Source organism: Gopherus flavomarginatus, chromosome 6 (genome assembly GCF_025201925.1).
Source record: "Gopherus flavomarginatus isolate rGopFla2 chromosome 6, rGopFla2.mat.asm, whole genome shotgun sequence".
NCBI lineage: Eukaryota > Metazoa > Chordata > Testudines > Testudinidae > Gopherus > Gopherus flavomarginatus.
This window is the reverse complement of record NC_066622.1, coordinates 22,714,987-22,740,081: the sequence shown is the minus strand read 5'-3', so window position 1 is coordinate 22,740,081 and position 25,095 is coordinate 22,714,987. Positions and strand designations below refer to the sequence as shown.

The window sequence follows — 25,095 nt, the reverse complement described above, 5'->3', positions numbered from 1 at the left end:
TGGTTACAAAGAGAGAAGGTTTTGCCTCTGAGTATTTGCATAGTTCAGCTCTTCCGATATGAGTAAATTACAGTGTTAAGAGAAGCAAGACAGTATCAGGATTGCGTGGGTGGAAAGGAAGTTTGGGTCCAAAATAGATGATCATGTAGCATACAGATACACCACTAGGATGAGGAGCTGGGAACCCATTCCAGATCTACCTGTTATTTGAATGCACCCAGTGTCATCTGTTATGCAGAAAAGTTAAACAGATCTGTCTCCTTGGATTAAGATCCCAGTGAAGAGGAATAATGTGTAGTCCCTCTCCAATGGATTTGTAAAGAAACAGCAGCCAGAGGGATGGTTTTGTCTTTCACCGTTTGATCGCTGGGCTTTCTGTTCTGTGGATCACATTCTAAAGATTATTTTTTTGTTGTATTTTTGTTAGTGCAGTAATATATCAATACCTGAAAGAGTTTATTCTTAAACAGACATGGTGAGGGATGGGAATGGAAGAAAGCCCAAAGTTTTACCCACTTAGCCCCCTTTCCTGAGATGTAAAATTTGGTGTAGAGCCTGGGAATCAACCTCCGTAAACACTTGGATTGTGGTTCTGGATGTGAAAATTGTTTTGCTTCTATCTAGAAGCACTTTTCCTGTTAAAGGCTGAGAGAACACTGAAATAGATAGACGAGCCCCTCCTAACTAAAGCTGTGATGGGATTGAGGGACACGCATCAGTGTTTATGGCTGCTGTTATTTAGTGGGAGACTTACACTGCTGAAATCTGAGGGGGCAGTAAAAGCGTATGCCTTGCCTGTGCACTGTGGATGCGTGCCGCTCATCCTCTCTCCCATTCGGATACAAGAAGACACAACCCGCCAGCCATTCCTCTCTGAAACCTAGAGAGAGAACAGAAGTAAACCCTCTGGTCCAGACTGTGCACTGGCATGTGGGGTGTAAATCTAGTGCAAGCCTGTGTATTTCAGTGGAGTTACTTTCCATTTGAACCTGGTTGTCTGGCCTTCAGTTCGAAGCTAATGACGGACTCTTGTTTGTGTTTACTCTTTAGGCCCAGGCTGGCTTCCAGTCTTCGTTGCTGTTTGACTGACTTCTTACTTTTGCAAGGCCCAGAGCCACGGATGCTGGCGTGTGTGTGTAAACTAGAAGTCTCCGCACCTGGGACAAGCCAAGGGAAATGTGGCTGCTCCCTCCCTGGGGATCTCAGTGGATGTGGGGACAGCTTTAGTTTATAGTTTTGGTTCCCCTGGCAGCTCATCCCCCAGCTGGCCTTAAATGCCCCTGACCTCCTCAGGGCTCTCTACTTCCCTGGTTTTTCTGGACCTCTGCAGCCCAGCAGGTGCAGATTATGGCAGTTTGGCGCCACCACCGCTCCTCCTCCTGCTGGGCTTTTTGCCCAGGGGCCTTGCACCAGGGTCCTTGCAAACACAGATGTTGAACTGTATCAGGGTCTGTGTGACCAAAACCATAAAGAATAAAATATTTGAAGTGTACAGAGATCTTGGGTTGCTATTCACGGTAACCCATCACCTTCTGCAGACCCACTTTTTTGCAATGTCTGTAAGAGTCTAGCCAACGAATTCCTCTGAGCGTGTATCCTCTTAATTTCCCTGGAGTGACCTGCTCATTTGTGTGATGGGAATGGAGGAAGGGCAGTGGAACTGAAGTTTGGGGTTGGTGTGTGTGTGAGGCTGAGAAATTGAGAGTTTAGTTCAAAAGTGGACACATTATTTTGGATGCATGCATTTTTGGTTGGATGCCCAACCTGAGACGCCTGGGGCCTGATTTCTCAGAGATGCTGAGCACCTGCTGCTCCACTTAAGGCCAATGAGAGTTGTGAGTGCTCATCTTCTCTGAAAATCAGGCCCCATATGTGTCCAGCTGAGCACTGGTGCCCAGCATTGAAAGCAGGGACTTTGATGTATTGTACCCTGTGTCTGTGCAGCATGTGGCACATTCTGGGGGCTGCTGCATTCTAAACAACTCCCCTTTATAGATCTGATCTACGGGGGGATGCTGGTATGTCTTGACTCTGTCTCTGACACACACAGCCTGCGTTCTGGTGCCGTTACCGCGGCATGCACTGGGTACGGCACGTGTAAACACAGACAGCTTGTTCATCCAGATACGTCTGGGAGTCTTGTCTGAGCAAATGTCATGTGCACCGTGGTGGTGAAGTGCTAACTAAGAAATAAATCCTGATGGCCTTCTGCAGCGCCAACAGCATTGACTGGATACAGGGCTGCCTAGCAAACACAATGTGGCTTAACTATGTCTAATGCCTTTCATGCCAAAGAAGTCTTCTGACCTGGTAGCAGGAGCAGGGCTAGTTTCGCTCTGGAGGGGAACATAGGTGGCAATCACTTGTTTTGTTTTTTAAGGTGAAACCATTCAAACTAGCAGCTCGGCCATGTCCATGCATTTCCCGTTGGAGCAGCCTTTACTGTTAGATGCTGCAGTTATGATCTAGCCCAACTTCTTTGCTTTTGCACCACCGCTGCTTCCAACCCTTTCCACTGCAGGCAAATCTCTCTGACTGAGAGATTAAATGTAGCCCCACTGGCTAACAAAGCCTCCCTGTTAAAAACTGATGTTCTTTATTTAGGACGAGCATGAAAAACACCTGCCAAATCTCCTTGTTCCCTACGTGACAAAATGCTTAAGCCAATTTAAATCAACTTAAAATACAAACCCTGCATCTAGACTGTCAAACTTAAACTGAATTGAGTTATCTTTTTTCCCTGTTTATCCTTGGATGTAAGATGCTATCTAAATGCAAAGTATAGAATATAATCCTGGCCTTGTGACGGATGATGGTTTTACAGTTACCAGAACACTGTAACAAAGGGGGTAACGTTTAACCCTTGTCCAAGGCTCCACATGTGCTTGATGTGGTGTTTTCAGCATTAACAGAATCTTTTCTGAACTGTGGTGGTGGTTTAACTGAATACAGAGTATTTTTTTATTGATTAAACACTAGATTAGTTTTGTAATTTCTCTGGCTTCCTGGGGCAGCTGCGGTCTAGTAGTTGGGGTGTGGTGCTGGGATATGGGAGATCTGAGTTCTGCTTCTGACCTGCAGTGTGGCCTTGGGCAAGTCGCTTTGCCCCTGTGTGTCTGAGTTTCCCCATCTGTGCAGCCAGGGATGATGATGTTGCCTTACTGGTGGAAAGTGGTCTGAGAGCTCTAGATGGAGTAAATGGAAAGAGTGATGGGGCTGTGATGGCCCAGGTGACACAGTCAGCTCGCAACAACTGGGCTGCCCTTTCCTGACCCTGTAGATAGTGCTCCTACATTGTCTTGCTACCCAAGTGTGTGTGTTAGGAGCCCCTCTGCAATCCCCCCTTCGTGTCTCTAATAGAGTTGCCCAAATGCAGCTAACACCATCAGCTTTGCCTCACCGCCATGTAGTGTGACTCTGTATTGCAGTGGTCTGGCTAAGGCTGCTCAATGGCGGACAGCTTGCAGAGCAGCCTGTGGGCTTTCCACCTCCCTTCCCTCTTGCTATCTCATGTATCCCTCAATCTGCTGGCCAACTTGGCACTCAGACGGAAGAGAAGTAGTAATCCAATTTGGGCACTTTAACTGCACTTTGCTAACCATGCCACTGGCCAGAGCTTGGAAACTTTAATCTGCCTAATGACCCCAGCTTTGGGGACTGACTGATGGCCATTTGTTTTATTTATTTGGTTTTCCTTTTCTTTAGCTGTTGGGGATGGATGTGATGCCTGGGAGAGAGTTGATTTCCAGGGTCCAGCCGCCTGTGTAGGGCACCTTACAAATTGTATAACAGCAGAGGAAGACCATATATTGTACTTGCATTTTTTTTCTTTTTGTTTCTTCCCCCCCATCTTCCTTTTCTATTCTCCTCCCTTCTTTTCTTGTGAAGACAAACCCCTCTAGGCAAGGCAGTTTTGCAATATTCTATTATTTTCAGGAACGCTCTGCCAAGAAAAAGAAAGTATCTCTCTTCCTTTGGTTGCCTACTGTTTAATGTACAAAATACAGAGGTGGTAATTGCATTAAAATGTATATAATTATGCTGTAGGAAAAAAAATCTTGTTAATTGCACGAGTGTTTTGAACTGATAAGTATTGAGTGATTCATGTTTTCTTTAGAGTTCACCGAAGCAGAGCTGCCGTCCACAATGCAGGAGTTTAGGAGAGAGGCTTGTTTTCATACCCTTTACAGAAAGTAAGCTAAACATTTAGAATCAGAGCTGATTTCTGTATCTGTCAGATCTCCTGCACTTGGCCCTTCATTCCTGGCCTCCATCCTATGAAGTGTTGAATGCTCTGGCCCTGATCCAGCAAAGCCCTTAAGCACATGCTTAACTTGAAACACTGAAGTAGTCCCATTGACTACAGTGGGGCTGCTTAAGTTTTCAGTTAAGCATGTGCTTAAGTGCCTTGCTGGATTGGGCCCAAATTTCTTGCAGAATCGAGTCCCCAATGAGTCGGAAACCACTGTCACATTGACAAATGCTAGTGGTTGACTCTGGTTAGGAAGGAAATTTCTGCACTTGGTATTTGCCATAGTACAACTAATCGGGTGCTTTAAGGTTCTTTGCTGCCCACCTCTGAAGTATTTGGGTTTTGGCCATTGTCAGAGGCAGGGCACTGGCATTGATGGATCATTCTGACAGGATGAAGCGAAGAGTTGCCTAATGGTTAAAAAGACACTGTCAATTTGAAAATCCACCCGACAAGCGCCAGTCCTGCTATAGTTACAGGTAACACCTGAGGTGACAGTCACAGAAAGAAGTGTTTATTTTGTGCATTTCTTAGCACTGTGTGTATAGTCCATTTTACTTGTCCTCTATATAATCAGTTAGTTTCTCCCTTGCTGTAAAGACCTTTTACAAATATTGACAGGAGAACAGGAAAACCCTTACAATATTTGTACAAATAAATAATTTTCAAGCTATGCTGATTAAAGGGCACTTTAATTTAAAAAAAGTGTTAATTGATTAGAAAAATATCTAGTTAGTGGGTTGGCTAGGTCCCCTTAAAACACACCACTGGGAGTCAACCACAATTTGAAGACTTCAGTAACTCAAACATAGGTTGGGGTTTGTTGTAGAAGTGGATGGGTAGGATTCTGTGGCCTGCTTTGTGCAGGAGGTCAGACTAGATGATCATATTGGTCTCTTCTGACCCTAAAGTCTATGAGTCTAAGAGGACCTGGGCTCTAATCCTGGTTCTGCCTTGGACTTGCTGTATAACTGGGCAACAGAGATTGAGCCAGGGTCTGGATTTGGTCCTGAGTTTGCATGTGAATCCTGTCTCTTTCTAGCAGGATGAATCTGAGCATCCTGAACTCTGGCAAAATTGGGATTCAGATTCAGGAGTGTTTAGATTCTGCAATTTCAGTCAAGCCTGGCTCTTCTAAGCAAGTCAACTCCCCTCTCCAGGCCTTGCTTTCCCATCCGTGAAATGGATTTAAGTACACCCCCAGGAGGTGGTGAGGATGAAGTCATAGAAGATGATAAAATGCTTTGAGATCTTTGGATGGAGAGTACTAGGTAAGCGCTGACTGTTGTTTCTACTTCTATAAGAAGGAGGGAATTATTTCCTAACCCGAGAGAGACTCTCTGAAGAGGAGACGTCTAGAGTTTGTCATGGGAAGCTTAGAGCTGTGATGCCTTTGAGAAAATGTTTGAAATTCATCCTCTCTCAAATCTGCTATGTTGCTATGTCACACTTCCCTCCACCCCCATCTCCTCCCCAGTCATTGTTATTCCTAGAAGTGTTGGCATGAGCACAGACACTCTGATTTGTAAGCATTAGTCTGTAGTTTCCTACCTGAGGTCCTGTTCTCTGGTGACAGAATCATTTCCAGCTGTGATGATGCAAATGAGGTGGTGGTTATTGCCTCAGGTGGGATAATAAGCAGCCAGAGGATCTCTTAAAAAGCCAAGAACCTGATTTCCAGGCTGTTGTCCCCAGGAAGAAATGAGGGAGGAGTAATGCAGAAAACGCACAGGAACACCAGCAGGATTGTTTCCAAAATAGACTGTTTGGAACTGTGTGTGTGTCGATGAGCCTTTACAACACAGAGTGGGCCTGTGTGAAATTGACAGGAGTTATTGTTCATTATTATTTGAATTATGGTTGCACCTCAAAGCCCCAACAGAGATTGGGGCCCCACTGTGTTAGAATTGTTCCTGCATACACAGGACATGACAGTCCCTGCTCTGAAGGGCTTGTAATCAAAATAGACAGGGCAAACGGAGTAGGAGGACAAATAGGGGCCCAAACAAGTGACTTTCCCAAGGTCACACAATAGATAAGTGGCAGAGCCGGGAGTAAAACCCACATCTTCTGTCTCCCAGTGTCCTGTCTGCTAGGTCATGCTCCCTCTTGTCATTTACATCATAGTCTTGCAGTTATACCGGTGTGCACCACTGCCTTTGGATGCAGTCGGAACTCTTCAGCTATGTGTCACAGGCCCTGTACTGCTCACAGTCAAGGAGGAATCTCCTTTAGCTCAAATGTAATTGGCAGTTGCTTTTGGAGCAGAAGGATCCCAGTTCTGTCCCTGCTACCACCATGACATTTTGATACCATGATGTGCAACGTAGGGCGAATGTTGAAATCTTGGTGATCACTGATTATGTGCAATATATTGCAACATACTGTGTCATGACAGTAAGGCAGGAGCTCTCGAACTGGGGGTCGGGACCCCTCAGGGGGTCACGAGGTTATTACATATTCTCAAACTGGGGGGTTGTGAGCTGTCAGCCTTCACCTCAAACCTCGCTTTGCCTCCAACATTTATAATGGTGTTAAATATATAAAAAAGTGTTTTTAATGTATGGGAGGTCGCACCCAGAGGCTTGCTGTGTGAAAGGGGTCACCAGTACAAAAGTCTGAGAACCCCTGCAGTAAGGCCATCCTGTAGCACTCCATGGGGTGATGCCACTTGCTTGAGCTCTTATGATGGATATTTTCATTATTTTAAAGTGGATTTCTGTACCTAAAAGAAACTGGATCCATCCATGCGCCTTAGTCCTTTCCTGGAAGGTGATGTCTGTAGTGCAGGAACAAAGTCCAGTCTTCTTGGCCCCTTTGCAGTAACAGCTGACGAGTGAATTCACATCATGTACACTGGTGTTCCTTGTGGTACAGCCATAGGTCCCCAGGGACGCTGGAACAATTTGTATTGCGAGGGTGCTGAGAGCCATTGACCCAGACTGTAAACTCTGTATATAATGGAAACCATTTCAAGTCAGGGGGTGTTGCTGCACCCCCAGTTCCAGCACCTATGTGTGTCCCCAAGGCGCTGCTCAGAGACCATCAATTTATTTCCTGCATGCACAGCCATTAGCCTGTGACACTTGTTCACTGTTGACCTGGGCTGGATTTGAACCAAGGGCGTTAAAGGCGAAAAGCACTGCATCCAATCCTGCCAGCCTGCCCCTGTTCCTGTAGCTGCTCTGAGACACTGAATTCCATGATCCTTTGGTATCTGCCTCTGTCACTCTGTTAAAACATAGTTTCCCTTCTCTTTGTTTTGTTGCTGTTGGAACATTTTCAGAGGCTTCTCTCTCTCCCATCCTACTGCGGTCTAGCGAGACGCCGCAAGCTCTCAAGTTATCTCCCTTCTTCCAGCTTTCCCAGGCTTGCTGCACCTAGGGCAATTAAAAACTCTTGCTACATTGTGGGACTGGAGCTTTGAAATGAAAGTGGTTCTGAGTCCTGACTTGACTTCCAAGGGCCCTTTCTCATTGGCTTCTCTGCAGGCTGGAGCGTCTGTGCTTTGGGAAGGGTGAGCCAGGCTTCCAGCAGGGACTGAGCAGCAATGAAAGAAGCTGCTAGTGAGGAGGGGAACCAAAGCCTCTTGTGGAAGGAAAGGCTGAGCAGATTGGGCTCAGGTAAACCTCGTCATGAGACTCATATTAGCAAGGAGCTTAGGGGAATCAGAGGTAAAGCTGATGACAAGAGTCAGTTTACTGTAAACTGGGAATTTTCACTGTGGAGTGAGTCTGTCAGGGAAGCTGCAAAATCTACCTGGCTTGAGTTTGGGAAGGAGAGAAGTTTCCCTGCTACCGAAAGGGCTGTGAATATTCTGTGGGGTTGCTGAGCTCACCGGAGGCTAGACTCACTGTGTTCTTGCTAGGTTACTAGATGAAGGGTGTATGTGAGGAGAAACAATCTCTCATGGGGATCAGCTGCTGGAGATGTATTGATCTTAGGAGGGGATGATTGCTGGTTTGTATCTCTGGCTGGGCTGGCCTACTAAAGGGCTTGCATCAGATGGTTAGGAGGCAAGGAGTATCTGTGTGTCTCTGTCTGTGTGTAATTCCCTGCAGTCTGAGAGCAGAGCACCTCCACTGAATCATGCCTGGACTACTAGGATTCTGCATTTAGTAGCCTAGCTGGCTCCCTGTTCTGGCGGCTTGTCCTTAGGAGATGCAACAACATCTAGAATCATAGAATATCAGGGTTGGAAGGGACCTCAGGAGGTCATCTAGTCCAACCCCCTGCTCAAAGCAGGACCAATCCCCAGACAGATTTTTGCCCCAGACCTCTAAATGGCCCCCTCAAGGATTGTACTCACAACACTGGGTTTAGGAGGCCAATGCTCAAACCACTGAGTCATCCCTCCCCCCAAAGTTAGAGGCTTTGTTCCCCTGCTGTACGTGGGGTCAATTCCCAGACGTGTGGTTCCCCCGATGATACATTTAGGGGGGCAAAGGGAGAAAATCCCCACCACTAACTCATCTTGGTGGCTGTAGGTTGGTGTATTTGCCTTTCACCCTGTAGACCTTGGTTCAGCTCTTATCTCTGGATATGATGGGAAATATATTTGGCCATGGCAACATCTCCCTTTGTTCACATCACAAAATTCAGCCCAACTAGCAATCTCTGATCAAGAGAGGCCCGGGGTTAGAAAAGCAGGGGCTGGATCTGTTGTGTGTGCGCAACAGCAGGGACTGTAGGTCGGGACTGGGGGACTCATATGGTTCTTTTGCTGCTTTGTGCCAGGTACAAGCCAATGGGACTAGCCACTTTCTTAAGCACCAATTTCACCTGCCGACCTTCCCAACCTGAGGCTGCCAATGGAGCTGAACTGCTAATGAGAACGGCTTGCAATGGCTCGGTGTCTGGGACGTGGGCCCAGCTCCTCCAGGAGGCTTGTTATAGCAGGGAATGGAGAGCGCACCTGGGAGTGAGAGCATCCCCAGCAAGCTGGGAAATGGTCTCAGGACAAGTTGGGCTGAGCCTGAAGTTTTGCAGATTTGCATCCCAGGCGAGCTTTCCCCATGACCACTCGCTGCAGCATTAAGGGAGGTGGCAAACTAGGTTTGACTCAGAAAGGAAAATGGTGGTTGTAGATGCTTTCTGTAGAATTTCTCCATCTGATCTTTAATCAGCAGCCAGGTCAGATCTGAACTAATGGCCTCCAGCATTGGAATAACATACCTAGGGGCGTGGTGGAGTCTCCGTTGCTTGTAGTCGGATTCTACCGTAATACAAAGCGCACTGTTTGTCTGTAAACTTGCTCCTGCTGTATTGGAAACCCAAACACAGCTGCACAGACACAGAGGCTATTGCATCAGAACCAGGAGAAACTGGCCAGTTTAGCTTCCCTCTCCTGAGATAAGTGAAGTGCAGGAAAAGGAAACAAACTGCATGGGTTGTGAAAAGCTGACTGGGTTTCAAAAAGCCTTTTGCATTTGCTGATTTAAAGCCCCGATAGTAACCCACGGAGGGAATTAGATATCTTCATTATGACTGTTTTTAACCTGACAGTGTCCCTTTAAAGTGCTAGCTGGAGACTGAGCCAGGCATAATGTGCCAATGGCCCTTCGTGACTGTGCCAATGTATCCTGTGGCTGCCTGTGTTGAGCAAGGTAACTGCAATGCAGCTGCTCTGACTGGAATGGGAGAGGCCCAGGAGCCCTGTGCACTTTTCAGTGCGGTGCAGACAAGCTCCTGTGCTTGCACTCCTCCTGGCGCTGCAGGGGTTAAGGTCAGCTTGGCTGTGCACAGAATACTGAGGCAGGCTGCCAGAGCAACATGTGAGCGGCCCCTCCCCCGCTTTCCTGTTGCTGCCTGAGGAGTATCTGCAGGCACTGGAAGGGGTTAATATCACACTCAGTGTGAAACTTGGTCTTCAAGCCTCCTTGGGGCAGGGCCCTGTGGGGAAGTCCTGAGCAGGGTCACCGCCCAGGGAGGTATGGGCCTCCCTTCCCCTGTTTCCAGGCTCAGGGCTGAGCCGGTTTATCCTGCAAACCCCTCGTGTGCACCCTGGAAAAGCCAGAGAGTTGCTGGTCCCTGAGTGTGAAGAGCCCAACTTGCCTCTCAGGTCCCAGAGGAGTTGAGCTGGCAGACACAGCTTGTGGCCTGTAAACATGGCAAGTCCCGCCTGAAATTCCCGACTGGGGGGTGGGGGTGGGGGTTATTAGAGAGGCCTGTGTAACTTTACTGCTGCTCAAGTTTTGCACTTAGCACTGTGCATCCAAGACGCTCAGCTCAAACTAATTCACCTCAATAGGTCATACCCCTGTTTCCCAGCTGGGGAAGCTCTGAGGTTAACCACTGCAAAAGTGAGTCTGCACTCTAGCTGGGGATAGTGCCTAGGAGTCCTGCCGCTCAGTCCCCTGCTCTGGCGAGTAGGCAGGCTGTCTCCCTACAGCCTTTGCGCAGGTGGTTTCCTCCCTGGTCACTGAACGCCTGAGTGTCCTTCATTTGTTACCGATAGTTCTGCTTTCCAGCTGCGCTGGGGCCCTCCTCTGCTATACGTGCGGAGGAGCTGGAGAGATGAAGATTTCTTCTGACAGACGTTGGGGGAACAATCTGCATCATGTGGTGTCTAGTGCTATCCACGTGCTTGTGAGTGAGCATCGTGCCTCAGCAGAGGTCCTGCCAAGTGCGGGCTGGGGCACTGGGAGCAGTGGTGGTAGGAGAAACAGGCCTGCCCTTCACGCATGGCCCTCTTTGGTGACACAGGCCCCTGCTGTTCAGGCAGCGGGTCGGGGTGGAGGGGCTGGAATGGGAGTAGGTTCAGACTGGGCTTGCTGCATGTGGGCCTGGTTTGAACATTATGTGTTGCTCCCTGCACTGCTGCTGCCAATTCTCACCTGTCCATTTGCAGAGACCAGCCCACAGTATCCCCAACCCTTTCCTGGGAGAGACTCGTTGTTCTCATCCAGGATGGATGTACAGCGGGGGTCGGCAACCTATGATACGTGTGCCGATTTTTAATGGCATGCGGCTGCCTGCTGGGACTTCCCTGTGCCATTAAAAATCCTGCCTGGTGCGGCAAGCCGTGGGGTCCGCGATCCCAGGCTGGAGCACTGGGCTGAGTGCAGCAAGCTGCCGGCCCCTCCCCCACCGTTCTCCCCTCCCCTGGAGCCCTGCCACCGTTCTCCCCTCCCCTGGAGCCCTGCCACTGTGCACGCAGAGCTCTGGGGGCCGGGGCTGCGCGCTCCCGTGGGGCAGTGTTTGGCTCCGTGGGGAGGGAAAGATGCTTCCCACTCACCTGGAGCCCTGCCGCCGCGCGTGCAGCGCTCTGAGGGGCGGGGCTGTGCACTCCCGCGGGGTAGTGTATCTGGCTCTGCTTTGAGCTTCAAGGTAAGGGGTCTGAGGCCGGGGGCGGGGTGGATAAGAGGTGGGGGCAGTCAGGGGATAGGGAGCAGGGTGGGTTGGATAGGGGGTGGGATCCAGGGGGGGTGGCTAGGGGCGGGGGTCTCTGGAGAGAGCAGTCAGGGAGCACGGGGGGTGGACGGGGCATGGGAGTTCCGGGGCCTGTTAGGGGGCAGGGGGTGGATAGGGGTCAGGGCAGTCAGGGGACAGGGAGCAAGAAGGGTCCTGGGGGGCCAGTTAGGGTAGGGGGTCTCATACCCAGCCCCCCCTCTGCCCTGACACCTGCACCCCCCCACGCCCCCAGCCCCTCCACACCCCATGCACCTCCCACATCCCCACCTCACCCTGAGCACCAAACGGGAGCTCCTGCACCCCCCCCCCCCCACATTCCCACCTGCAGTCCTCGCATCATATGGGAGCTGCCCAGGTAAGTGCCCCACACCCAAACCTCCTGCCCCAACCCTGAGCCCCCTCCCTCATTCTAGCTCCTGACCAGACCCTTTACCCCCAGCCCTGTGCTCGGTGCACTCCCACCCTCAGCTCAGTGCAGAGATAGGAAGAGAATGGGCCAGAAGGGAGAAGGTAGGTACCCACTTATGTGGGCAGCGCCGGGACCCCAGATTGACAGTGGGCTGAGCGGAACCGGCAGTCAGGATCCTGGCTGGCAGGAGCCAGCGGATGGAACCTGTGAGTGGCAGTAGGCTGAGCCACTCAGCCCACTGCTGGTCTGGGGTCCCAGCCGCTGGCCCCGCACAGCCCGCTGCCGGTCTGGGGTTCTGGCTGCTGGCCCCTTACCAGCAGGAGTCCTGGCCGCAGGCCCCACTCAGCCCACTGCCATTCTAGGTGAACAGAACCTCAGGCCAGCAGTGGGCTAAGTGGCCCAGCGGTGTAAGATCAACATTTTAATTTAATTTTAAATGAAGCTTCTTAAACATTTTGAAAACCTTGTTTATTTTACAATGCAACACTAGTTTAGTTATATATTATAGACTTCTAGAAAGAGACCTTCTAAAAAACATTTAACTGTATTACCAGCACGCAAAACCTTAAATTACAGTGAATAAATGAAGATTCAGTACACCACTTGTGAAAGGTTGCCGACCCCTGGTGTACAGTGTGCATATAGCTTGGCAAGCATGGCAGGTACCACTTGAGCACACAGGGTACACCTGGGCTGGACTGCACCATGCCTCGCTGGCACATTGGAACGGTCCCTTGGCATCAGTGGCACGCGTGTAGATGATAGTCACACCACAGGTCCAGGGGTAGCAGTATAGAAAGGGTTAACCTACCTCTGCACTCTTGCACCCACCCTAGGCAAAGCCTCTCTTGTCAGTTAATGGAAATTTCCAGTCCCTTCCGCCTGGGCCGTCTGTGCAGCGCTGGCGATGTCTGTAGCTCTGCCATAGATGTGACGCCGACATAGCATATGCCCCAAGGAGCTTACAGCCTGCGGGGACAGAGATGGCCGGGACTGTTTCAATGGAATGTCCCACCCTTCTCAGTGGCTGGAGGGATGGGGGCTGATTAGGGCCTGCTTATCTCTACAAGAGATGTGGATAAGTAGAGAGTAGGGGGTCTGGCACGGCTGCCTCTGCCCGGTGTGTTAATCCTTTTTGCCTTAGGCTGAAGTACAGCTGGAGCTAGCTTAACTCCCCTTGTCCTCTCTCTCTACCCTGAGCCGCTGGCATTCAGCAGGCTGGGATGTGAGCACTCCCTGCCAAGTGGGATAGGAGTGTCTTTCTGGAGAGGCTGTGGGCAGGCGCTGAATCTCTTTGGGAGCAGCCGTGTCCAGCTCTGCCTGGCTCAGAGCTCATGCATATAAGGCCCAGTGAATAAAAGTTCCCAGCTGACAAGTTGTGCGTGTGTGTGCAAGCAAAGTCCGTGCTGCTTCACTGTCACAGTTTGCAAAGCTTGGCCTCTCACCCCCTGAGAGACCTCGGCATTTGTGTCTCCTCGGCTGACCTTATTGGATCCACTCTCCATTGAACAGGGGAAGGGCTGCAGGCGAGTTTCTGGCTTTGGTCCTGGTTAGGCTGCCCCTCCCCCTCTGCCCATGCTATGGGAATGCTGACCAAGAGGCTTGATGAATAGAATGGAGAATACTAGGGGCAAGCAGTCGAGGCTGGATCTGGAGGTGATGCGTGTGGGCGAGGGCTCTGCTTGCCATGTGAGTGCAGGGTAAGTCTCTCTGGGAAGCTCTTAAGGCTGTGAAATGTGTGGGGAGAGGAAGATCAGCTCTGGTGGAAACTGCTCCCTTCCAAATGTGGACTCTGCCCATTGGGAAGCAAAAGGCCAGCCTTCCTGAACTCTAGCTCACTGGTCTGAGGTGGTGGTTATAGCTGGAAGATACAGCGAGGCTTTACATAGCCACACGTTTAAAGAGTTTGCTACAGAGCCACCCAGCGGGGATGTTGACTTCACTGCTGGTTCGCATACTAGCATGCGTGTGCGTGTGTTCTGTTCTACATCTGCTGTTGCTTTCTGATTAAGATCAAGTGAGACTTTCCTCATATCTACCCTGCTCAGTCTAGGGCACTATCTCCTCTCCCACCTCCACCTTCTCCAAATGGACACACTAATCTAACAGATCATTTCATCTCTGATTCTGAAGTGGAAAATATCCTAGATTCAAATTTTGCTGCATGTCCATTTTTGTTCATTTTTAGCCCTGTCTCTTCCAGGCTGGCTTTCCCTGCCAGCCAAGCAGTCTGTTGTTAATTACCTGGCTGCTCTAACTTCTCCCAGCTGAGGGGCTGTATTAACTAACCAGGAGCCTGAGGGCGGTGCCTGATCTGCATAAAATTGAGCAGATTGCTGGGGCCTCATCTTTGGTGTGCTGGAGCAGTTCCAGCTCCCAGCATGCAATGCCCTACATAGCTCTGAGCAGCCTCTGGTCAAGATGAAGCGCTGTATGTCACGGCCCATAGATTATGCAGGCTGCACCCCTTAATTAAACAGGAGGGAAACCACAGGACATACACTGCATTTAGGCTGGAGGCAGTGCATTGGTCCCTGCCCCACTCCTAGACCAGTCCAGACCTTTGCAATGCCTCCTTGCCAGCAGGTGGTAAAGGAAAAGGCTGGGTGCTGCTCCCTGTCAATTCTCCCCATTAAGGGGGCTGCTATGAATGGAAAGAGAGATCTGCTTTATGGGATAGAAAGAGAGATGCCATTGGAAGTGTGTGGGGCACAGATCCCTGGGTGTGCTTTTGGAAAGATGGACAGAGCAGCTGGAGCTTTGCATTTTTATAATTCTCCCAGAATTGATCAAGATGCTAACAGCGCCGGGAACATTTGAACAAACGTATTCTGCTGATGTCTGGGTTACTCTTTTCTTGTGTGGACCAAATGCTAATGGCAGGACTGGGTGTGGTCTTTGTGCGTCTCTCTGCCCCTGCCCACCGTGCTGGGGATTTGAAAAATGCTATGCTTCCATCTTGGAAGGGATCAGGGCCAACTCAGAAGTGGCTTTCTGCAGGGAGTGTAAAAATTTTTAGTTTTCAAAATATACTGTGGCTGGGTGGCTAAGAACTCGTTCACTCTGGACAAAACGTTGTGCTGCTTTGCATGCCGAATTGCCAAGGAAGGGAAAAATATACCTCCGATAAATCCCATGTTTGTTTGTTTTATGGTTGCAATATGACTGTGCACTGATAGTGCCCCTTTTATCTGAGGAGGTGAAATTACTTTGCAGAGCCCCTGAGAGGTACACCTGAGCTCCTTCCCGTTTCTCCGTTGGGGCAACCCAGGCACAGGAGGAGGTTAAGTGACTCACGCAAGGTTGCTCAGTGAGTCAGTGGTACAGCCAGCAATAGACTCCCGGATTGCTGCCTACCTGTCTGCATTCTAATCACTAGACAACTCTCCACCCTATACCACGTTGTGTGGGGTGAAGCTAGGCCTTTTCTTTCATTACTGCTGCAAGGCTTTAAGATTCTTCCCATGAAGGCAAACCTAAAAATATACCTAATGTCTCCTGCAATCTGCTGGCTTGTCCACTGCACTTGTGGGGGTTCCTTCGTATAATTTCCCCCCTTCTACCTTTGCTAATCATCAGAGGGGTAGGTGTGTCAACCAAGGTGCTGGTTGCTGACCACAGCAAGTGAATCCCAGTGTTTAAAGATAAAGACCCATTAAGTCCCATTTCTCCCATTCTTTAGGGGGCCAGTTCAGGATAGTTAGTTCCTTATTCATCAATTTTCTTACCAAGCCTAGTTTTCAAAGTGCTGCTCATCCTTGAAATGTGACGCTGAAGCTGTTGTGGTGGTTGTGGGACTCTTTGTTCCTTATCTGGCTGACTCCAGATCAGTTTCCCTCTGTTTGAGTAGAGGGATGGTTTTTCTAAGTGCCAGCTCTGTAAACATGCCTGGGACTCCAGGAGTCAACCCGGGCTCCTGCTGACTTGTGTATCATCACCACAAATGAACATGCTGCAATGAGAACACAGATAATGACCGATTCTGTTAATGAAGCACTAGCCAAACTAGAATCCAGCTTGCACAGCTGTAGCTGTACCAGCGCTGCAAGGCTAAGAGCAGCGAAGTGAGCTCTAGTGGCACTGAATGCACATGGGACGCAGAGCCGTTGCACCTTGCTGATCATAACTGCTCTTTACATGTTCCAAGCAGTGGGACTTCCATCAATTCTTAGGGGAGTCTGTTCTATGTTGGGCTGGATCTTGCCCACTTTTCTATCAATTTATGCCCTTTTGAGGCACTTTAGTATCCAACACCTAGATCAGGGAGTTTTCCTTGGTATTCAGCCTAAATTCCTCCTCACCTCTTTAATCCTGATTCCATCCCAGCACTCTTGGTTCTACCCCTTTGTGCCACCCTAAATTATTTTTATGATGACTGCATCTCTGAAGTCACAAACACAGGATTCTGACATATCTGCAGGATGCAGTGGGAGGAGAGGTGCAGCAGGCTGGAGGAGTGAATGGCCTGTCTCCATATCTTTATTAGAAAGCAAGCGGGGGACAAGCATTTATGGGGCAAGTCAATGGTATTTTGATGAAAGAGTCTTTTGAAGTGTGTGTCTGTTGGCTGCAGCCAGGCGGGCAGACAGTCCATTCTAACCTAGTTCATGGAGCAGCTGTGACAAGGGTCTAAGACAATCAGGGCTTCATGGCCAGTTTAAAGGTGAAGCAGTTAGCAAATTTCCTTTCCAGTGTGGGATAAAAGGGGTTTGACTGAGTCTGGCAGTTGTGGCTTCTGTGTCAGCTTTGTTTCTGATGGCAGGTTTCCTGCTATGCTTGTTTGGGGGAGTCTCTCTCTCTAATAAACACAAACTATTCCCCAGCAGCCCCTCTGTATGTTCCCTCCTCCACGTTCCTGTTGCATTGCTGCTGTTTGAGTCATCCTGCTGGGTTGTTCTCTGTCGCAGGAAGTTCTTCCCTGTTTATTTTTCTGTCCAGGCAGAATAATAGAATGTATTTTTAGGCCTATTTGCGTTGCTCTCTGAGTTGGCATTAACCTGCGGCCTGGGCTTGGGGTGTAGTTTTTTAATGCAGTCCATTTCAGGCCTGGGCTTGGCTCCAAGGCATCTGCCTGGAGGTTTCCAAAGTCCCGTATCCATGGTGGCCATATTTGCGGAACAGGATCAGCTTCCTGTAGACAAATGAATTGCTAGGTCTCCAGTGGGAATGGAGTTTCCAGCCGGAACCCAGGGGATAGAGGTTAGGGTAGTGGCTGCCTGGGGCATTTAACACTAGCCATCATTGCTGTGGTAGGGTGGAAGGATGGCATTGTTAAGGTGCAGGACTGGGGGTCAGAAGTCCTGGGTTCTGCTCCTAACTTTGTCACAGACTTCCTCTGTAGGCTCTTTGGTGAGACACTTTGAGCTCAGCCCTACAAGGTCCAGGTGATGGAGTGGTTAAAATAAATGCTGGCATTTTTCTGCACTAGCACTCCCACTGGTGGTAGTAATGATAGGATGCTTTTGGTAGGGGAATTTAGCATTGAGAAGCAGGCCGTGGCTATTTTGGGAAGAGGGCCTGTCACGTGGTCTGCACACCCCATCCTCCTTTGGGGCATGGCGGGGTTGTGATACCACCCTGGTTACAGTTTTCCTGACAGTCTTTAGGCTGAAATAGGCATGGTTTAGAGGCTGGAGTCAATATGGCGGCCCTTGGGGTCAGGGCAGTACTGCTCAATGGCCAGAGTCGATTACAGTGGCTCTTGTGTTCAGGGCAGTGCAGCCTAATGGACAGTACTGGGGGGGGGGCGGCAACCTGGGTAGGGGGGTCTGGGCCCACTCGACTCCACCGGGCCTTGACCCGGGGCCCTGACTCTGCCACTGGATCAGTGGGGAATTGCACCGAAACACACTAACCTCACTTGGGTGGGAGATACCAGTCGCTCACCCTCCCTGGGTTACTTCCCACCGTGCTTCCAGAAGCTGTAGTTCATGGGGCATCGGGGTCTCTGGGCTCCTCAGCATGGGAGATTCCCTGGGGCTCCATTGGCCACAGACCTCCAGTCCGACTCTCAGGATCTCTGGCTCCTGCAGGCAAGAGCTGGAATGGCTCTTCAGCTGGAGCCTCCACCAAAGATCCTTCTCCTCCATTGGTCAGCCTAGAATGAACCAGGCTGCTTCTTTTATACTGAGGCAGCAGTTGGAGCATGCCTAGCATGGTCTGAGGGGCAGGACTTCTGATGCCCATAGTGCGGGGTTAGCCCTCTCTTGTCCAGTGCGTGATGTGCACACCCTGTCACAGAGCCCCTGGCAACATTCAAGTCATTGCCTCTCTCAAAATGGGCTGTAGCCACCAGAGAGAAAACTAATGTGAAGGAGACTTCCCTCTCCCTTCTATGATTCCCCAACCTGTTCTAGCACGTGTCTAAGTGGTAAAAACAAAATTAGATTGGCCAGCTGTCTCTGTGCTTTAAAATAGAGCCTTCCACTTCATTCAATCACTGCTTAGTCTGATCCTCTGTTTAATTTGATCCAAACCTTAGGAACCCAAATCATTTTGTATTTAAAAAAAAAATTAATAAAACTTCCTCTATTCTTTTAGTCACTGTTGATTGCTTTAGGCAGGTATTATTCGATAATGCAATCACCAGCTATAGGAAGCTGCCCTTTAATAACAGAGCCAAAGTTCTGAATGAGAGAGAAGCAAGTGCCTAAGGAGGATCCATGATGAAAAAAGTGGAGTTACCAGCAAAAAGCTCTGTGGAGCTGTTTTAAAAAAACAAGAACAAAAAACAGTACACATCTCTGCTCTGCCTCCTGCTCAGCTCATATATGCTGTGCCGTGCTCCTCTCTCCTTTGTCCACTCTCTTTTTTATGTCCAGATACCCCCTTTGAGTGACTCGAGACCTTTCTTTCAGCGTCTTCCAGTACTGATCTCCCTCTAAAGAATCTAGAGCAGTGTTTTGTGTACGAATTACAGGGAATCCTAGTCTTCCCAGTGCATGTTGTGGTCTCTGTCCTCATTCCCTCCTCTCCTCATAGTCTTGTCATGGTTTGGTCAGTCTGATTTACATTGTAATCTCCTTGAGACAGAGACCTAGGTATTTACGTATCTGTCTTTGCATGACTCTGACAATGTAAATAATACGATAACTAGGGTAGTGTTCATGTGCATCATCGCCCCCTCTGGATGGCATCAGAACTGCTCAGTGGTCCACAAAACCTTTATTGCTAACACATTTGCCCATCTCCTGTACCTCAAGTGGAAGAGTCCTGGACTTTTAGGAGGAAAATCTTCCTTTTCTCCCTGGTGTTGCCAAGTGGGAAGCTCTGAGCAGCGAGAATATGAAGTATGGCAACCTGTATGACATTCTTGGTGGCCATGGATTTGTTACAGTGGTATTATTATTAACAGAATGTGTGTTATTCAAACTTTGCAATTGAAATGTGAGCTCTCCTGTGTGCTCTGTGAACTGCGCCTTGCTGCTTGCAGGGATGAGATCAGCCACTTATTTCAGTCACAGTGACAGAGGAACAGTCTTGATTGAAATAAGAGGAAGGCAGGACTGCGTGGGACTTGCTCCTCTTTGTAAAGTCCCATTAGAGTAGTGGGATCCTGTGTGTCTGACAGCTAGGGAATGGGGAGTTGAGGGACCATTTCCTCAGGGGAGAAGAAGGGTGAAGATTTAGACTCTCGTTCCTCTGTTTGAGACAGGAATAACTGCTGAAAACACCTGGTGGTGTCTTCAGAACCAGGCAGAGCAGTAGTCTGGCTTGGGAAGGTGATCTGGGCTAGCGCTGTGAGGCATGCTGTGTGTGTGTGTCGGGGGAATTAGCGTAATGGAAGGAATGTGTATCATGCTTCCCCCTTACTGAAGAGCTACTGATAGGCCTTGCCACCTGAAGGGAGCCACTGGTTTCTCCATCAGGAATTTGATGACCAGTGCTTAATTTTATAATGAAAGCCGGGCCAGAGTTCAAGCAATTTTTTTACTTTCATATCTGACACGGCAAGCCCAGAGGTGCTGGGGCTATGAATGGCCCGGCCCAGAGGAGCCCCGGCACAAATTAATCACTGGTGGTGATGATATTCCCTGGCCTCTCAGAAGGGGCGAGACATGAATTAATATTTGTAAAGGGTTCATATACTTTGATGAGATGAAACAATACGTGACGTAAATAGGGGTTAGTCTATACTGGCACTTTGTCGGCAAAACTTTTGTCATCCCTTCCGTTCCCACCCCCCAACGACAAAAGTTTTACCGAACAGCGCTTTGCTGGCCGACAAACAGCAGCTACACTGCGTGTGGCTGTGGCTGCACAGCCATGTCGCTAAAAGCCTCGTCGTGTAGCCATAGCCTAGTTCCCACCTTGCTACATGACACTGCCCTCAGTGTATGAGGATGAGGGTGTCAATGGAGAGCACTGTGGCAGAGTTGTCTGGGCTGTCTGTTGCTGAGAGGGGTGCCTGTTTCTAGGGGGTCGGAAGCCTTCCTTTGAAGGCACCCACTCCAGAAGGAAATTGCAGCACTTCCCCCTGCCCTTGGTCTCCAGTTTTGTCCATGTGGCCCGGAGGCACAGTTCAGGCCCCAGCAGGGTCAATGTAGCCTTTTACCCTTATATGGCATCCTATGCAATTCAGTGTGCAGATCTTTCAGACAGGTCCTTGAAAATCAACATGCTGTGTCTGCCTTGGGGGTGGGTGTTCAAGGTTGCCGGGCATTTCTCGGTAAGGCCGGTTGTACACGTAAACTTAGGCTGACCTAGCTATGGCGCTCTGGGAGTGAAAAATCCACCCTCCTGAGTGATGTAACTGTAGACAGTGTAGATGCAGCTAGGTCGATGGAAGAATGCTTCTGTTGACCGAGCTACTGGCTTGGGGAGGTGGAGTCCCTCCGGTGACAGAAAAGCCCCTTCCATCGCTGTAGTCTCTCTCTACACTGTGGGGTCGTGTAGTGTACAGTAGGGTTGTACAGTGCTGCTACAGCATCTGTAGTGTAGATGTGACCTACGAGTTGATGTTTTAGCTATGAGAGCTTGGGCCAGAGTTTCCCTATCCTTGTTGCCTGACTATTGTGCTCCACCCTAGAAGCGGTTACATTTCAGAGGTGGGGAAAGTGATTTGTGAATATACCTTTTGCTAAGTGCTTTGGGTTCCTTTATGGTGATCAGATGTGATCCGAGAAATGTGAGATTGTTATAATCAGTACTATTGCCGGGGCTGGTGGCTCTTGGAATCAGTTAACTCAGCACCCAAGAAGCTTTGCAGTTAAACACGTGCATTGATCTCTCCCTGCTGCTCCTACGCAGCCATGTTAGTCTGCACAATGTGTATATACAACCGCACAAACATCCCTCTAGGCTAGTACCTTACAGAGCCCTGGGGATGGAGGGAGGAGGGATTAGGACTTCAAACGCTGCCTGTGAAACAGACAGCAAGGGCAACTTGAACCTGGCACCCGCTCAACTGGAGAGAGCCCCGTGGGCTGCTTAGAATTGCACTTACCATCCGGAGCAGGAGCCAAGGCCTTGCTTGAGTTACGCGGTGCGCCAGAACGGAGCTGGCAGGGCTGCTGCTGTGACAGTGCTGCTAAGGGCAATCTGTCAGTGGCCCTAGTGTCGTTCCATCAGTGCTGCGTTACCCTACCTTGTCCTGGTGGTGCTTTCACTGTGGCTTTGAGGGGAGGGGAAAGCGGGGGTGAGTGTGACTCCATGCTGCTGGAGAGATGAGGGGCTGAAAAAGCCTCTGCAGAGACTGAACGTGCGGGCAGTGCTTGCTCTGAAACCTCCCCACCCCCTCTCCTGGAGCTCTGCCAGCCCTGCTCTCTGCCTTTGCAAATGCTGAATTGTTGTCAAGGATGCTGAGGTAGGTCTCGGGGTGGGGCTAACACTGGCACCAGCGAAGGCAAGGTCGCAGTAACCCCTTTGCCATGCAGAACTTCCCTCAAAACTGGTGGGAAATCAAGGGCGCCAGTGCTCCACTGGCTGGTGCTTTCAGGCACCTGGTCCTGACCTTGCAGTGGAGGGAGCTGTCGTGGAAGTATATGGCCCAGCAGCAGGCCTGAAGAAAGGGAAGGAGCTCCACGTCGGAGCCTGTCTGGGAGCAGAGGTGGATGATTGGCTTGTCTGGGGACCTGTATCTGAAGTCCCGGTGCATTTGGTTTCTCCTCAGTGATACTGGCCGTGTGCCCTGTCCAAAGAGGCAGTGCAATGCAGCCCAGCCCCACTCTGAGTGCGCAGAGAGATGGTTTGGAGGAGGTCTGAGGGCTGGGTGGAGGGCACGGAGAGAGGCTGTTGATATCATTAGGCTGGTTGGAGTGGGCTTCTCCTGCGGGTGGCAATTAGAGCTCCCCAGGAGGGGGAATGGGCACTGTCACATGTTAGCTGTGCAGGTTGAATGAGGGACTCTCTAGTCCTTTTGTACAGTGACCCCATCCCCGGGGGCCCCAGAATCCTTTGCTCTGGTTCCCTTGGCACCTTGAAGGAGGCATCATGGGAATCTGCTGAGTGGTGTGAGAACCAGGCTGGTGTCTCAAGGAAATCTGCTAGCAAGTGGCTGAGAAAACCTGACTCTCCAGAAGATGGGAGCCAGGGAGTGGGAGGTGGCAGGATCATGCCCCTGGATGACTGGTGGGAGCTGGGAAGGAAGTTGTGCCCCCAGCTGAGAATGAAATGACTCCGGGTAGCGGAAGTGGGAGTCTTTGCCACTGCTGGTTTCCTGCCTCTGTCCTGGTAATTGCTGGGTTCATCATGCAAGGTTGGATTGCTGTTTCATTAGAGTCTGTCTCCCCACCTCCCCTGCTGACTGCGACCTGATGGTCTAGAGCAAGGTGAATCCCTGTTCTTGCTGGATATGTGGTCTGTGGTGGAACATAGCAGTCTAACAATCCTCCTGCCTGGGGCGATATTTCCTGCCTATGCCACTTCCTGCTGGAAATCCTAGGCATCCCCACCGGTCGTGCCAGGGTTATCTCTGAGCCAGGGATCTCAGATGGGGAGTGTCTCTTCTTGTCCTGTTACAGCCTTTCAAACTTCTTATCTGGGGGGGTCTGGAGGAACAGAAGATTTAACACTGGGCTGGACACCTGGACATCCCTGGATATTTGGTTGGGGCAAACAAATCCCAGGGTCTGATCGTACTTTGCACCTACAGCTCCTTTCTTCAAAGGATCTCAAGGTACTTTATAAATGTTAATCCTCCCCATGCAGTGGGTTAGTATCTTTACCCCAGTTCTATAGATGACTGAGAAACTGGAACACAGAGAGAGGGAAGTGCCTTCCCAAAGGCCATGTAGCAAGTCAGTAGTGAAGGCCTCCAGAACCCTTACTCCCAATCCTCCTGCTCTAACTCCAGCCAGGGTGTTCTCCTCTCAGTACATTTGGCACCATTTATTTCTCCCTTCATTTGTGAAAGTCTTTCTCTCTCTGTCTTTATAAAAGTAACATCTCTTTAATGACCAGCCATTCAGCACATTAAAGTCCAATTAGGTAACTGGTGAAATGCAATGAAAGCTTTGTAGGCTGCCTTGCGCTGCATGCACAGGCCGGGGAAGAAGGGCCCAGAGGCGCTCGCATTGTGGTGTTTTCCAGCCTCTCAGTTCAGGAGGGAACTGCTTTTGCAGCGTGGTGGGTGTGAAATGCACAGCTCCCACAGCGTGGGGCTGAGTGCGAGGCCACTGGTGGGTTGTTTTCCTGTCTGGGAAAGGGACTGCTGGATTGCTATCTTGGGCAATGGAAATCCTCTGTATAACTCCAAAAAGGGCAGGTCTCCCTTGGGAACTCCCCCTGCCACCGAGCCTTCATCTTGCTCTCTGGGTGTAGGCCCGTGGCCCATTTTAGTCCTTGGCTTCTCTGCTGAGATTTCTAGGAAGGGAGCCGGTTTGGTGTTGGTTAGGGGGTGGGTTTTGTGAGTTGTGAGGTACACCTGTCTCCTAGAGCTCAGGCAGACTCGCCAGCTTGTTTCATGAGGGAATTCTTCAGATGGTAGCAGCCTTGTCAGCACTGACTAGGCTGGATTTGAACTGAGGGCTTTGAGGGGACTCTACTGACTGGTGCCTGTGCCTAAGCCATCCCGTCCCCCAGTCTTGCAGCTACTTTAGATAAGAAGTGAGACAGCTGGCTGTTCAGAGGAACCCTGTGTGGTTCCCTTGTGGCTCCTGGGTGGTGACCAAACTGCCACAAGGACCAGATTTTAAAACCCACAGTGAATTGGGGCGGAACTGCCAGGGCCAAGGCGTGTGTAGCTTTGTGTCACGGTGGGAGGTGTCAGGCCGCAATGAGTGCTCCTGTGCACTGTGACTGGCTGTGCATATGGCCGGCATGAAGGGCACGTGTTGGCTACGCCCCGTGGAGGCACTTGTGTCTGTGAGGCACTCGTGTCTGTGAGCGTGCTGCCTGCCATGTGTGTGTCGAGACGCTGCGCACTCACTCTGGCAGCTGAAATGATGGGAGCATTTACACTCTGTCCCCTCTGCTGCGGGCTGGCCTGTGGCTTCAGGTCCTGATAGAGACCCAGCTTGATTCTCTGGACTAGTGATGCTGAGGCTGAGTGCTCATCCACCCTGGGAAGTGAGTGCTTGACAGCACCCAAGAGCAACCTTCCCATGCCTGCTAGGGAGTGTCAGAGCATTGACAGGCTCTGTAGGGAGCTGCATTCTGCCCTGGCATTGTGGGGGAGATGGTGGCTGTGATGTGGGCCAGCAAGTGTCAGGGTGGGGAAGCAAAGTGGTCGTGAATGCCCGGAGGCTCACTGGGGTGGTGTTAGGCTGTGTTGTGCTAATCAGCTCTCAGCTCGTCTCCCTTCAGACAGGAAGCTATGGTCTCTGTGCTGCTGGGGTGGGGGACGAGGTGGAAGGTGGGCGAATGTGGCTTTCTGTGATGCTGTGCCCCCCTCCCCCCCATTGCTTGTGGTTGTTGAATGAGGGGAGTAACGTTCTGTAGGAGATGGATGGAAGGGGCACTGCATTGCCATGTATAGGAGATGGAAGCCTGCTAAGCCCCCAGAGGGCTGTGAGAACCAAAGCCCCAGAAATGGAGAGTGGCTGGCAGGGGGCAAGAGGGTGGGCAAGGAGCCCCAAAGGCT

The 25,095-nt window shown here is 50.3% G+C and overlaps 1 protein-coding gene across 6 annotated transcripts in view; it reads left to right on the top strand.

The window, feature by feature from the left end:
• PLXNA1 (plexin A1) overlaps positions 1-25,095 on the top strand; it is a 409,775-nt gene that overhangs the window by 130,150 nt on the left and 254,530 nt on the right. Inside the window, exon 1 of one of the 6 annotated variants that reach the window (XM_050958496.1) lies at positions 13,678-13,763. The exons of the other annotated variants lie outside the window; for them this stretch is intronic. The gene's annotated coding sequence lies outside the window, so the exon portion shown is untranslated. Of the gene's footprint in view, positions 1-13,677; positions 13,764-25,095 lie in introns of those variants that run through there. 6 annotated transcript variants of the gene reach the window in all.